The sequence below is a fragment of the Pipra filicauda genome, unplaced genomic scaffold (genome assembly GCF_003945595.2).
Source record: "Pipra filicauda isolate LSUMZ 115617 unplaced genomic scaffold, ASM394559v2 scaffold42_size3861933_pilon, whole genome shotgun sequence".
NCBI lineage: Eukaryota > Metazoa > Chordata > Aves > Passeriformes > Pipridae > Pipra > Pipra filicauda.
Window position 1 is genome coordinate 1,501,319 of NW_024104565.1, and position 16,289 is coordinate 1,517,607.

The window sequence follows — 16,289 nt, forward strand, 5'->3', positions numbered from 1 at the left end:
AGAGTACTGCCAAATAATTCAGTTTTCTACTGGGAAAATAAATAATTCTGAAACTGTTCTTCCCCAGCCAGAATATTACCCCCTCCTGAACTGACCTAAAGCTGTTTTTCAGATCAGTGTAACAACAAAATAAGATGTCTGTCTTCCTGTCGGCATTTCGATTCTGCTTTGTTTTCATCACCAAAATGCCCTGCAGGACACTGTCCACAATGCAATGCAGATTTGTCTCTGGCCAAGTTGTGTATGATGCAGCATGAGAATCTACAAAAGCAGCTGCAGATAAATTCAATACTTCAAGGCTTCATTTCCGTAAGAAGTGTCCACCCAAAAAAATCTTGCCTCAACTTTCAGAATTTCAGAATGTCTATTCTGTGTAAAAGGGAACCTTGTGACAATTCAGGAAGAAAAGCAACACTGAAGCTATCCACAGAGTGGGTAGCTTAGTCCTTATTTTAGTTCGGTGACAACCTCGCTTTTCAAAAATCATACCAGCAATTACAGCTCTAGACAACAGTTTCAGTAAAAAAACCCTAAAGCTGCAAATCAAACCCGCCCAACCTTTAAGGTGGCTCTTCTTGAACTGAGGCAGACTTGCTATGCAATTACAAGGAGAAACCTCCTGGACACACGGCTCATGCAACTGTCAGAGCAGGGGGAGAATTTCATTCAAAGCTGAAAGCAACTCTCTCATTTTTCAAAATCAATCCAAAGCAAACAGAAATAAAATCCCAGAGAAGCATGTTTTGATTTATTTGGCCTATCTTGAATGCATAAGATTTTATTTGTATGTGAGTAATTAATAGTGCCATTTCAGTGATGATGGTATTAGCTTTCTGTTAAGGAGAAGTATTGCCCTCAAGGTGATGCATGGAATTAAACAGAGTAATTTGCTCATTACATGGATTAGAAATTGGCCATTGGATTATAAAACTAATTTGGCACCTCTGTACCCCTGGTTTTACCTTGTAGTCCAAAAATCTATAGCCTTTCTTTGTGCCAGATTCTTCTAGCTTTGCAGCATAGAAGCATATTTTCTTACCCTTTTTCAATAAACCACATCAAGTACCAACTCCAAAATAAAATATAAAGCAGTAAACCCAGAAAAAAATTAAAACTGAAAATGCAGTGAAGTTCTCATGTTTCCAAAGGGGTACAGACAGTGATGTTCGCCTTCCTATTACTTGCGATAAGAAAGAATACATTTTTGATAAGAAAGAATGTATTTTTGCTATCAGCTTTGGATTATTTTTCACGTTTAAGTTAGAAAGCACAATGTTGCTGTGCAGATGAATGAAAAATGCCCCCCTTGAAAAATGCACAGGACAAACAAGATAACAGGATACCCTTCTGATAACTTACTCCAAGATATCTTGCTAAAATTACATGACAAAGAAACACCCGATTAGCCATATTTAGGGGGTAAATAAAGGATTGCTGTGAAGTTCTGTTACCCCACACTCTTTTTGTCCTGTTTCACTGATATGCGGTCTGCCTCTCAGATAATAACCTGAAGGCATTAATATGTAGCATTTGCTTTGCAAGTACTGTCAGGCTCATTAATATGAAAAAAACCAAAACATAATTCATGTCGATGACATTAGAATCAGAAAAAATGTTAAAAGCAGTTTTACAGAAGCACTGTACCCAGAAGCATTGAGAGATCTTAACATGTTTTAGAGGAGCAAACCAAACAAACCCACTTATTTTCTTGTATAATGACAATGTCATTCTTCATCGAAAAAAACAAGAGTTAGTTGTAATAGTTAAAATGGGCTTGCAACCCAGGCATGCAACATGGTTGACTCAAGTTCCTCCATTTTTTTATACAAATTAATATTCCTGTATGCTTCTATATAAATTACACCAAAGTATTTGCTACTTGGTCTGTTTTGTCCTCAAAGCCTCATCCTGGCTATTAACTTCAAAAGTTACTTTTTACTTCATTCCTTTCCCAGCCAGGTGTAAATTGGTCCTTCGGCTTCTCTGTGGAGAACTTTTGTTAAAATTTTGTCCATTATACCTCCAACCAGCAAAGCACGTTTCTTGGGGTCCAGTCTGATGGCACAAAAGCTCCTGCAGAGCAGCAGCTAGGCACCTAGGCAGCTGGCGCACCTGGCAAAAAGGCAGGTCACGGGACTGGGGATTTCAGCATGTCACAGAACCAGGAAGCAGCTCCCTTTCCCCAGCTAGCAGGTCCTGTACCAAACACCCTGCCTGCGAAAATCAGAACTTGGGGACACACTCTGGCTCTGCCAACCTCTCAATTTCTGCCTCAGGTACAGGTAGTTGTTACAAACCCATAGCCCTTCCCAATAACACAGGATCTGTAAATGTTCCAAGGCTTCACAGATTCATTTTCATTTTTATTTTCAGAAACCCCTCTGAGACTAGGCAACATTGTACTGGGTACTGGTGAGGCCCTGTGTTTAGTTTTGGGCCCCTTACTACAAGAAAGACACTGAGGTGCAGGAGTGTGTCCAGAGAAGGGCAATGGAGCTGGTGAAATGTCTGGAGCACAAGCCTTGTGAGGAGCAACTGAGGGAGCTGGGGGTGTCTAGAAAAGGAGCCTCAGAGGAGACCTTATCGTTATCTACAACTACTTGAAAGGAGATTGTATCAAGGCAGGGGTCGGTCTCTTCTCCCAAATAACAAGCGATAGGACAAGAGGAAACAGCCTCAAGTTGCACCAGGGAAGATTTAAATTGGATATTAGGAAAAATTTCTTCACCAAAAGGGTTGTCAAGCACTGGAATAGGCTGCCCAGGGAAATGGTGGAGTCACTATCCCTGGAGATATTTAAAAGGCATGTAGATGTGGCATTTGTTGACATGGTTCAGTGGTGGACTTGTCATTGTTGGGCTAATGGTTGGACTCAATCATCTTAGAATCATTTAGGTTGGAAAATAACCTGTATGATTACCCCCTGCTGTTAAAATCGGGAACACAGTTTTTAGATGATTTCTGCACTCATCAGTGCATTAGAAAAGGCAGCAGCTGAATTGAGTTCACTGCCACAAAAACATGCCCATCCTCTTTTCTCTCAGGGTCTACATTTGACTTTTCAGAGCTCTAGTACAGTTTTACTCTGCAGCTGTACTCCAAAGTAACTTTACTCTTGCACCAGCTACCTAAGGTCTGTACCAGCTGGCTGGTGAAAAATTTGCAAGTGAATTAATGAGAGTGAGGGGGAGAGTAAACGGTCTCCCCCAGGATGGCTCTCATACCTGACCTAGTGCCTTTGCAAATCCTTTAACCTCTTACAAATTTCTGTCTTTCATACTATAAAAAGCAAGTAATTTGTCCCATATCCTGTGGGACTGACTTACGAGCCCCCTCCCTCCAATCCCCCAGTTTCAGCAGCAGCACCAGTGGGTAGGTGCACTCATCAAAACAGTGCTGCAAACTGTGTGTGTAATTGTAGGTACCCCCAGAGCCTGCAGAGGCACACACTCTGAGCAAGTCTTGTATACCATGACCCACGTCTGGCCCAGTTCACTGCTTTTTTTGTTAGGCTTTCTTTTGGTTACTGAACCTTTTCAAGGATGAACCAAAATAATATTGAGAACTTTTGTCAGCTGTGAATAACGGTATTTAACTCAGTCTGGGGAGAAAAGAAAAAGAAATATTCAATTTGCATACTTTAATTAAGGAATAACAGTAATTACTTGTTAGTTCGGCACTGAAAGGAGGATAATTACTACTTGTCCCTACTCAGAAGGAAACACACTCCCCAAACAAGGTCATTTCTTGTTTGTGCCTTTGCATTAATTCAGTTAGTCTCTCCCCTTTCCCAGACCCTGCAAACCTCCCTGCTCCTGCATCACACACACAACAATGGCATGGCACGACCCCAGAGCACTCCCCAGCAAAAACAATGACATGTTCCTATTCTACTGACATGCAAGGCCAAGAACTACCTGCATTTCACCCCAACAGGTAACTCTAACATTAGTTACAATACTGAAGGCACATGCAAAGCAACCATCTTGGCATATCTCATGTTTTCAGTGTGCAGTCATAAACAAGCTCTCACCAAAAATGCATACCCTTCTTCTATTACTTGCTTTTCTTTAACCTCTTTCTGTAACTATATTCATAGTAATGATAAATGGTTTTCCATTATCTCTGCAGCTTTGGCTATGCTAGAACATTAGCATACAATGAGAGATAAAGTTCTTTTTATTTAAATATAAGATTGACTTAAAGATCCCCAAGTCCTATCTAAATATAGGTGTTTATTCCTCCAAGTTGTTTACTGCACGTGATGTTTTAAGACATACCCATCACACAACAAAAAACTCACAAGTCAATTTATATTCATGATTAGCATTGTTGTTGTCTTTCTCCTGGCATGAAAAAGAGCACATCAAGTGTTATCTACAAAGACAACATTACCAGAAATTACAGTATTCACATCCTTTGGAAGTTTAGCTACAAAAAAAGTGATGAGACTACAAGAAATACCTTTCCTGTTTTTCCCTTGAGATATTTTCATATTTCAGACAAAGCATTCGTACTGTGGATACAATTAAGCAAATTTGTCCAGAACAATTTCTACATCCGGTATCAAATTCAAAATGCAACACTGGAATTTAGAAACAAACATAAATGTTCTACAGACTCCTGACTGAGAAAGATTAAATTAAATTACAGGAATCCCAGATTATTTTAAATACATATCCTCATATCCTCTGCTCTGAATACTGTCCAAGTGAAGGTCAGCAGATTTTAATCACTAAATTTGGTATATGAACGCATATCAGTTCTAAAACTAACACCCTCTGTGAACAAAATCACATTAGAGAGCTACAATATTTGCAGGATTACATCTCTAGTCTGGGCTGTCACAAATGATACTCTGCCAAGTATTTTAACTGAACTTTGAGGAACAGAAATCTCATTTATTAAAAATCTCACAACAAGGGGAAAAAGTCACCAACTAATGTGCTTCTGTCTGTCAAATTACTGTCCCCCTGCCCCCGCTCCCTGCAATACTTAAAGCAGAATAGCTTCTGTCACAATCAAGCATGCTAATATCCGAGAACATTATTGCAAGGGAAAATCCTCTGCGACAGTATCTCACCACTGAGGAATGTCTCCGGCTCCTTGCACCCAGGATGAAAAAGTCCCCTCTATTTTTCCAATCCTCTCAAAGAACCCACGACCTACCTGTGTGGTAGAGGAGAGGCGCGGGCTCTGACTTCAGCTGTTCCCGAATTAGCTCACTGGGCACTCAGGTAAAATGAGAAGCTCTTACTAGTCTGTACAGCTCCTTCGCCAGAAATATTGCATGAGTCAGCTTTTATCTATCAAAACTCTAAACACAAAGGCTTTACAGAAACCTGATTCACAACTTTCTCACCGCCTTTTCCCCAGTGCACCAACAGTCTTCGGCATCACTAAGAGCTTTAAATGAAACATGACATCATGCAATTCAGGGACAGGACAATGGGCATCACTGTGGGTAACTTTAAATGCACACTTCACTGAGCAACACCCATTAACTTCCATTTTTCCAGGCACAACACTGTGAAAACATCAAATAGAGTCCCCACTTCCACAGCATTTATTACGCTTTTCTCCTTGATTTGCAGACAATATCGATACACATGTCAAGCAAATAAATCACCCGCTGGTATTGTGAAACTTCTGTGTTTATGTTAAAAAGTCCCATGAACTTGCAGTGTAATAGGATGATCCTCAGCACTAGAATCATTCTGGATCTTATTCTGCCCTAACATAAACAGGAACAGGCTTTTGCAGAGTGCTTGCAATGCTTCAGTGGTTTTTTTTAAGAGCAAGAGGAAAGACTTTCAGAAGAAAATGTGAAAACCAAACCATCAAGTGCTCTGTGCTAAATCACAATGAAGCAAAGTAAAAGGGAAAAAAATGAGGAGAGAGGACACAGTGAGAGGAGAAACAGGAGAAAAGCTGAAGAACAGACAAGGAGAAAAGAAGATATAGACTGGTGCTAACCGGTGAGAAAGCTGACATCTCCTTGGCCTGTGGAGAGGGTGGTGGCATTTCTATCTTCGAGCTAGGAGGCAAAAGAAATCAGAAGAGTTCCCAGATGCTGGCACTACTTTCCATGTGTGTTCTCACAGCTGCGTGCTCAAACCTAGCCTGCAAAGAGGCACTCTATCTTTAAAATCACACTTGAAATTCACTACCTCTATCCTTGTATATAACATGGCCTCGGCTTCATTCAGAGTTTTCCTAAACAGCACAGTCCTTGAACAACGCCTTTCAGCAGGAAACTGGAGGTAGAAAAGGAAATGAAGACAGCCTTGAGACCATTTGCAAAGCTGTAAAACACTTTGATCTGAACGTCAGGGCTCTTGGGGTGAAAGTCCCTTTTACCCAGGCTAAAAGATCAGGTGTTTACAGCCTGTTGCCACGCTGACACATTTCAGATCATTGAGACATGCTCTCTCTTGCATATATTCTCCTGTAGTTTTTGAGGATTTTGTTAATACTTACATATTTACATTAAAAGATCTTTTTGCAAGATCTGTGCAAAATACTTTAGACAAAGCTACCACGTATCTGTAAGTCTCGGACACACTCGCAGGCGCAGGATGGCCAACACTAGCCCCAAAGTTCTCAGTACCCACAGTGCAGTACCCAGGTACTCAAATCAATTGAATGTAGCAAATTTACCACACATTTGCTATGCTCCACGTTCACACGTTTCTGTCAGAAGCTAATGATTCACTCCTCTAGACCTCTGCTTCCTCACACCTTGTGCCCACCTCGCCTACAGAGTTTTTCTTATCTGTATGTCTTATGACATACAAATAATACCTGCAGCTTCATCATTTAGTGATGACAAACCTCCTGAACTCTGAAGGCTCAGTGACAGTGTTTCACATCTGTTTCAGCAGGCTAGGTAAAAGCAGGGGCTGCAGCAATGCAGTGTGAGCTTCAGCCACTGGTCTGAACTGGCAGAGTTATCTCTCATGAGCATTACTGCAGGTAGAGGGAAGAGAAGGTCCTTATTTCTCTCTGCCTTGTTTTTTCATCTCTGCACACCCACATCTGACCTTAGCTCTCCCTTTCATCCCCATGTATAAGTCAGCAGAAGTTACCCCCATACAGTGAGACTTCCTCAAGAACAACCCCTCACCCTCCATCACTTTAAACATACATGGCACTGAGAGCTATCAGTACAGAAGACTAGAAATGAAAAGCCTTCTAGTTTTACTAATGAAACAAATGAAACAGGACACTGATGTGCGGCAGGCTGGCCTCTCTTCTGATTTTATAACATTTCATATATTCTGTTTATCTGCATTATATTTTAGGAGTTGTATGCGTTTCTCTGCCCCATCTCCTGCTCCCTCCAATTGTATGCAGTGGCATAAGACCCCACTTTTAGTGTATCAGGTTTAAGATTTGAGAAGGGAGACCTCTTTTTATTTTGGAACAAGGCTTTGATTTTTCTAAACTTGAACAATAAGTTTATAGAAGTGAAGAATTATGTTATTCTATAGTTCCCAACTGGCTAAGGATTTACTGAAGAAATAAGTCATCCTCAGCAAAATTAAAAAAAAAAGCAAACCCTGTAACTCAACCACAAGGTACATTCAGGCTAAAGGACACACTGACATCTTCCCTGGAAGTGCAATGTAGTGTATTAATAACTCTCTGCAATGCAGTAGCTATTTAATCTGTATACAGTACTGCAGAGATACCTAACAAAAGGAACAAGCTATCACATCCTGCTGATGTACTGCAACACAAATAAAGCATATGGATCCAATGCTCCATTTATAGGCCTTTTAAAAGAATTGTTTACCATCTTCTTGTGAATTCTGACGGCTTGCTTCTCTCCTATTAAAAAAAAACCGATACAGGTCTAATCTTTCCTAAATCAGAGCAAATGAAAATTTAGTGAAGACTTGTAGGTATGAATGCATATGGAGGAGTAATACTACAGACAACAAGGAGGAGTAACACCCTAGATGACAAACAATCAAAGCTTTTACATCCTTTTCTTCTCTGCCCATATTGTCATTTAGTGAAGAAGCGTAAACGGTTACTGTTCAACATGATTCTTGTGTGAATGTTTTAGTATTTTTACACTCAAGCTTTAGGGCTGGAATGAAAATCTACATGGACTCTTCTTTCCACTCAGCACCACACAGGATCAGGCCTTGCTGCTGGCACATTACTAGCATCTTTCCATGCTATGCTGTATCACTGTAACAGTGCTTGGACATCAGGTCTGGTTTCTTCTTCTTCATGTTCTAATCTACTGCTCTGAGCAAATGTCCCGTCACTTCAGCATATAACATACTACTGTTTTCAACTTCATCTAAACCAGCTCAAGTTGCTGCTGAAGTTCAAAACCTTTCAAAGCCTGCTGCAGCATGAGCACATGGGATGTCTTGGCTAGGCACCCCAACCATAGCACACAACACTTGTTGCTTTACCAAGAACACTGGAAGGTTTTTAGGATTAAAAAATGTTAACTGTCTCTCACTGTAAAGTCACATTCACACTTTTGAGAGTGATACACAGTTTCAGTAGAAGGAAACATAGCATTAGGAATCATTCTTGCTAGTTACAGTGAAAATTTCATTCTGTGACCCTAAAGAAGGCATCTTTTTACAACTCATACCTTTCAATTTAACAAGAACTTGTAACTACAGTACCTAGCACAAACAGATTAGGTCTTTTAAATTCATTTTAACAGCCCGTTGTTTGCTTCTGCCACTGAATTTTCTGTTGACTTCCAAATCTTTCCAGTTAAAACATGAAACAAAAGATATTTTGTAAAAGCCAGTTTCCTGAAACAGCTGACACTGTTAGATGCCAAATAGAAGTGAGTTCGGAAGCTTCAAATAAGTGATATTTTTCTTTAAATACAGCTAAATGATCTCTCCCATTTGATTTTCAACTGAAGACACTTACTGAAACCTCCTCTGCACCTCAGGAAGTTTAGCAACTAGAATTTTGAAACAAAACTGAAATAGTAGCGGCAGACTCCTCCTAAGAGATGTTCACATTTCCAATAAAAGAAAAGCTTTCTTCTGTCTTTCTTCTCTTGAATAAAAATACAACTGCAGAATGCAGTATTCGTATTTACATCTTGGGGAGAAGAATCTTTAAATTCAACCCAGGTTAGAACTAAGACATATTGATTGTCTGTCTCCACCACAGACTGGTTCTGGCATTCAAGTCATCATTTGTTTTCTTATGCTCACCGTCTTAAAAGGGAACATTAGGTCTTGGTTTTTAAGATGACATTACAACAGTAAGCTAACAGCTCTTTCAAAACCCAGTTCGACAGGAGTGTATTCAATGGCAGTTAAAGGACTCTGGGTTTAATAAATGACTGCAACAGATTTTTACAGCATAAAATAATCAGTATATTAAAATCTTATAACCCTTTAAATGAAAATAAATAAAAAGAAATAAAGCAGGTGTTCAAGTCCAAAGGAGTACAAAACATCCCGTGCCTTCTCATTATTTTGCTTCTACAGCTAAATATGGAATTTTACATAAATAAGGTCAAGAAGACTAAGATTGCCAAATGGCAACAAAATAACTGGTCACAGCAGAAAAGTCAAAAGGTATCTTATTGCTGCCACATATAACAGATCTTTAAAAATGCAGCTATCCCAAATCTTCATTTTTTATTTTCTACTGATGAATCTATTACATCCAGACTGCTGTTCACTTTGATTTGATCCTTCTAAATGGCCCATTAGAGTATGGAGGGAAATCTGCACTTTTAAAGTATGGGCATCATGTTTTGTGCCTTTCCTGTTCACTGTCTAGTAGTACAGAGTCTAGTTGCAGTACAGAGAACATACAGTGCCACCAGAAAATGAAGCTTCCCTTCCTTATCATTAAGCTTTCAGGAGTGTCTGTGAAAGCCACTCCAGTAGATCTGTGTTTGTGATGAAGAACTGGTTTCACAATGTTTTCAGAGTTGCTTTAAGGCCCTTCTGCAGTGTGTGCTATACTTCCTACTACTTTTTTGCTGTTATTTCATGAAGACAAACCACTGAGAACAAAATTCCTATCTCAAACAAACAATACTTTCCTTAAGAGTTTTTATATGCAAGAAGCAAAGCATGAATTGAGGTTGACATCACTGCAGTGTCAGTGTACAGAGCAGTATAGCCTCTGTGCCCATATACAGATGGTGTTAATGCCTGGAACACTTATTGACATATCAGTATTCAAGATTAACAGTGACAACAGTCACACTTCAGAAGCCACAGGGCAAGAGGCAAACAGATCGGAGGCCTAGACTTGGTTACAGTGAACATTTGGTGCACAATTCACAGCAATTGACTTACTGAGTCATAAGTCTTTCTCTGTACTTTCTTATCAGAACAATAAAATGCTTAATTTGAAGCAGACAGTCATTTTATTAAAGCTATATATATATATATTGCAGAGTCCCTATTGTCCTCTTTACCAACAGCTTTAGAAAAATAATCCTATGGACTTAAAAATATTAAAATTCTCTTAACATTCCTATTCAGAGATATTTTAATTGAATTTTATAAACATGTAACACCATACAAAGAAAGTCAGTAAACAAAAAAAGATTTCTACTGAACATTGGATTTATTATGCAATTTTTGTCAATCTGGAGGAGAAAAACTGACAAATACAAAAAAGAGAGAGGCATGAAACCTCATTCTTAAAAATATACCACTATGTGTTTTACAGCAAGGTAGACAAAATGTAAAACACTCACGAAAAGACATCAGATAACTGTCTGCTATCATCCTTCTGCTTTCCTGACTTTTACAGTCAGTACCATATTACATCTCTTTTGCAGCCTTCAGACACTTCTACACTGGCCAGTTTTCAGAGTTCTTGATAACTATAATAAACAACATTTAAAGCCGCCCATGTGGCCCAAACACTGCCAGTACTCAGTAAACAACTCAGATGAGCCTTCTCAATGTTTAGATCAGAGACAGGAAAAACAGACACTTAGACTCCTATTTAAATCCTGTTAGTACAGCTAAAGGAGTAATTTTTCTCAGATTTCTCCTTTGTGCTGTATCTTTCTTCCAAGACAGGGACATTGAATCCCACCATTTTCCTTGTTTGGGTTTTCCGCTTGCTTGTTTTCCATGAAAAAGGAGTAGCAAATCCTTCCTTATTTAAATATTAGAGCTGGAATGCAAATCAAATTCTCAAATCCAAAACACACAGCCTGGACTTGGAGAAACTTGGCCACAAAGGCTAATTTTGTGGTCTAATACGAGTGGGGGGGGGGGTGCTGAGGAGGGGAGGATGTATTAACTGTGGTGGAAATGCAGGGGTTTCCCAGAAAGCCGTACTAAAAAACAATTCCTTTTGTTGTTCCTGTTTATAGAGAGAACATCAATGCTTTCTCAACTCCATACCCTACACACACTGGAACTTACAAGGTAATTCATTTAAGAGCCATTCTCACAACTTAGCCAGAATGTCAGTTTATTTTAAAAAAACTTCACACAGTAAAACATTTATTTTCTTCCAAAATCTGTGATCAAATTTAGACCATTAAGCTGTAAATCCTCAGTGAAGTAACTTCTGTTATGTCCATGCTTTTCCTTAAATTCAAATGTCACTTTCTAACTTCCCTCAGGGAAAGCTTTCACTTAACATCCAACCATGAAACTCATCAAGAGGGAAAAAAATCCCCCCCCCCCCTTCTTGTCTTCTCCCACGGGCACACTGCTGAGCTGTAAGATCCCTGCAGGGGACTCGCCACATACAAGCATGAAGCTGGTAGAGCAAAGGAGCCGGGAGCAATGGCTAACTGCCCCCAGGGTTCTTCCAGTCCTCTTGCAAGGAGGCTACAAGCTGAAAATCAGTTTCCCTCGGTCTGCCCTGACATCCCAAGAGCTCCGACTTTTCACAGCTAAACAATGCTGCGCATTCACTATTGAGCCCTGAGGCGCAGAGACACACCAAGAGGCCACTACATTGGTATTATTCAACTACGTTCAGCCTTTTACCACAGCTATTAGCTGGCGTGCTCACTTTTCAAATCTTCATCTCTTTGGAAACCCTGACTACCATTATTTTATTACAAAGAGGCATAGGTTAAAAGAAGTTTAGCTAGGCAATTCCCTCCCCTCCCCTTTGGCATTACCTATAATGTATTACTCACACAGGCAGAATTTCAGTAAGAAGCTTTCACTTTTACAGTTATATAGAAATTCTGTCACTATTGAAGCGTTTCATTAACAAAAATTTCAGCAAAAGATTTGTGATGTTTATGTAATTAAATCAGTAAGAGAGTAAAAACACATGACTAGCCATAACAATTTAGTAAGATTCTTGAACCGAATCAGTTTGCAAATAATTTCATTAACTTTATCCAGTAAAACAGAACAATGGTGGGTTTACTCATTTTTTTCTTCTTTTGCCATAATTTCTATATACAGACCTGGATGAAATCAGCTATATTTATTTCTGCATCCAAAACCATCTCTCTCTCAATACGGTGGGCCATAAGAATGGCTATATCCTTCCCCAGGCAAAGTAACATGAGAGTAAAAGAGGTCCCTTTTGCATTGATCACTATTAATTTGCAAAGCACCAAAAGATATTAAAATTTCCGCTTCAGTGATTTTCCAGTAAATACATGTTCTTTATAACGTAAAACTAAAGGACTTGAAACACTTTAAACTATGTACAGACCCTGCCAATTACAAATTCATTGCAAAATATTTTGAAGGTTAGAAAAACAATCTGGAAGAAACATTCCCTTCTTGATGAAATTAGAGCAAAGTTCTTTGAAAACAATGACAAAGGCATCTAGCACTGAAGGCCTGAACAATATATATATAGCAAGAATAGTTAAACTGTGATCATATTACTGCCTTTTACATGGCAACTGCTATACCTGATCTTGACCCAGAACAATGCAACATCAAACACTGAAAGAGCTCCACAGCTAAACTGTAACATGGATGTGTATGTTGATGGACAGAAGAGAAGCTACCAATGGTAAGAGATCTTCAATGGCAAAATTACCAGAGACTGGTGAAAAGCATCTCCCAAAAAGCACAGCACAGATCCACTGGAATTATTAAGAAGAGGCTTCAACATCAGTAATCCCCTTTGCCCTTTAAGGTGCAATAATATAAAGTTATTTTTAGGACTCGATGACCAGCATTGACACAAACTGTGTTTCTAGAAGTAAGCCATTTAGTTTACCAGAAGACTGTACAAACGCTAATACAGTTTGGTCACTACATTTAAAATATGTTGATGTATGTTATATATGTGTTTTATTCCTGACTTACTCATGCCTAAGGAAGAAGAATATTCTTCTAACACAGAAAATCCTACTAAAAAGTCCTAATGCTGCTGATAACTTCTTGATTACACTTTTGCATCTGCCAGTAACTCTACAATGGAAGAATACTGCACAGAGAGGAATGTGGGAGGATGAAAGCCTAGGAAAGCAAGAATGGAATGCCTAGCCACTCCATACTCTCAACCAGTCACCACTGCCAATTTATAAGATTTTGAATTGAGGTCTTCCATTTTATCGATTTTCTTAGCAGTAACACACTAACATTGACATACAGACATGGGAGCAAAATAAGTATTATAGGGATTTGCTATATTTGTTAGTGGGGGGACCATAAGGTTTTTTTTGTTACCAGGTTCCATATACCCTGAAAAGGATAGTTCAAACTCCAAGTCCCACTATGTCAGCACTATCTCTCACATCTAGAGGTGGCAAGAAGCATATTTAAGATAAAAGACCTGATAATCACCATTAGCAAACAGGAAAACAATTATGCAGTATGCACTGAGTGTGTTATATTGGAGCCCACCATTTTCTCCCCGTATTGACATTCCTTTCTCTCATGTTTGCTTTTCTCTTTTCAAACTAACATAATTGGTTTAGGAACGTATTGCTGATACCGGTGGTTCTGCTTTGAGCCTGCAATATTATTCTGCACATAGTGATGTAGCTAGGAATCCCTCCTTAGCACTCCCACTTGCCCCTTCCATTTATCCCCTTTGTTACACAGGTGAATGGGTGTGGGAAGTGACAGCTTATACTTAGTTGAAATAAAGGTAATTCACTACCCAACTCCACATTCTCATCTGAAATAAATTCATTTTAAGGAGAAAAAAAAAAAAGAAAAGAAAATGAAAAAAACCTTCAGACTTGCCAAAGCAAAACAGAAGGGATGTGCATGGGGCATGTCAAGGTTTTCAGATTTCAAAAGTACTTAGCCATTGACTTTTTCCATATGAGTTTTAAGGAAACATTTATTGTATTTAAATCAGAAGCTACAATAGCCACCCTACTAATATGAAAACTAGTTATCATTAGCCTAAGAGAATAATTTTTCACCCACTTAAAAGACAAGCTGTTCTTGTCAGCACAGCCCACAGGCGATGCTCCAGTTTCTGCCAGCACCCCTGAGCTAGAGCACAGCTGGCTCTCCTCCACCACAGATGCCCAGTCCCACTGGCAACAGAAGCCTCAGCTAGTGAATCTGTAGGGTCCAGAACAGGATTATGCTCATTCAGATACTTTTGCTGCTGTCGGTAGGCCCTTAACTGTTCCCAAGTTTACTGCAGAAGCCACCTCACATGTCCTTATGACATGTAATCACTGTGGTGTCCTCAGGCACTGCAACACATTCAGATATATTTTTTTATGACATAAGTAGAGAAAAAAGAAATCTTTCAACTTTATGCACATATTTATGAATAATATATATAATATAATAATCATCTGTTGCCAGATGATACAACTTATTTTGAGAAAGAAGGACAAAATTACTTGCTGTCACTATTGCAACCCTCCACTTTTACTGGAAGAATACAGGCAAGGTTAAGTAGTTTTGATATAATGTTATGTTTTCCAAGTGTGATAAAAGTAGGACTGGCATTAAGTTGCTGAAGCCTAAAGGTTTGATGGATATAATATCTGAGTCAGAAGACAGATAGAACTACTTCTTTCTTCAGCACCTGCCTGCACCAGTGACTTGGGACACTCCTGAGCCCGGGGTCAGAGAGAGCATCAGAAAACAGAGATCCTGTAAACCAGTTCCTCTCTGAACACTTTAAACTCCTGTATTTCCCTGCTTGTTACAATGATAAGGGCATTTTGGGAACTTCACACAGGGGTCCGTGGTCTTGACTTTTCAGACCTGTCTCACTTGTCACACTCAACTTCGTTGCGCCTGCTTTTACAGTGAAGAATTAGTGGTTTAATCTATTGCAAGTCATTTTTACAGTCATGAGTCTAAGAGATGGGAATAAAACTAAAAAAATTCACCTTTTATTCACCACATGAAAATTCAACATGCAGTCACGTAAAGGAAGAGGAGGGTCTCTTTTTTTCTGGTGTGCAAAAATCGTATGTAAGCATACTCCCTCTTCATTGCATTAGGCTCAGTTTACACTATGATCATAACAAAAGATGTTTCCTTCTGTAGTTGTTACCCTATACTTCAATCCCGCATCACAAACAGCCGGTCTTGTAAAAACAGGCATGTCAAAAGGTTAAGGAATGAACAAATAGATTTTCTCCAGCTGTAGAAAAGACAAACTCAACCCTTCGGAACACAGGAGAAAAGTATTACTAAACCAAATATCTGGTACTGATTCGAAATGGAATTAAAGGAGTGGATTAAAATAATCTAGCAAAAAAAGTAAGCAACTGCATGAAGAAATACTTTCAATCTGGAAAACTACATGATCTCAAAGTAGGAATAAAAGCTTCTTAACAGATATATGATCTGGTGTATATGTTATGAATACAAAGCAAAATCCATTATAATAAATACCCAGTTTAAGTAAGCATTATTGAAATACTAACAAGATTATTAGTAATAATCATGTATCAGCATAAAGGTTGTTCAGCATGGACCACAAACATTTCATAAATCTCACATACTCATCTATTACAGAGGTTGTATCAAATTTGTAATGCTCCTAAATATTTGATACTGTGCTTTCAACATTTGGCTTTTATGAAGGATGCAAAATGATCTGTATTTTTCCCTCTGCTTACAGCCTTTAAACCTAACAAGACTTAAACAGAAAGTTACCTTCTTTTGCAGGGTGGGGAAAGGGATTTCCTAAGGCTTTTCTTTTCTCCTCTTTCCTCCCCACCCACCAGTAAATGAAATTAAAGGTCAGCAAGTATTCAGTGCAGTGGAAAGCCCCAGGTTACAAAAAATAAATGAATTAAAAAAGCTATCCAAGATTACAATGAGTGGACATGTACTCCCTAGACCATTTCCAAAATGCAGACATGGTTGTGGAAATACATTAAGTGTCCTAAC

General features: G+C 39.0%; 1 protein-coding gene across 7 annotated transcripts in view; it reads right to left on the bottom strand.

Annotated features, from left to right (window-relative positions):
- PLEKHG1 (pleckstrin homology and RhoGEF domain containing G1) overlaps positions 1 to 16,289 on the bottom strand; it is a 129,865-nt gene that overhangs the window by 49,601 nt on the left and 63,975 nt on the right. The window lies entirely within an intron of this gene.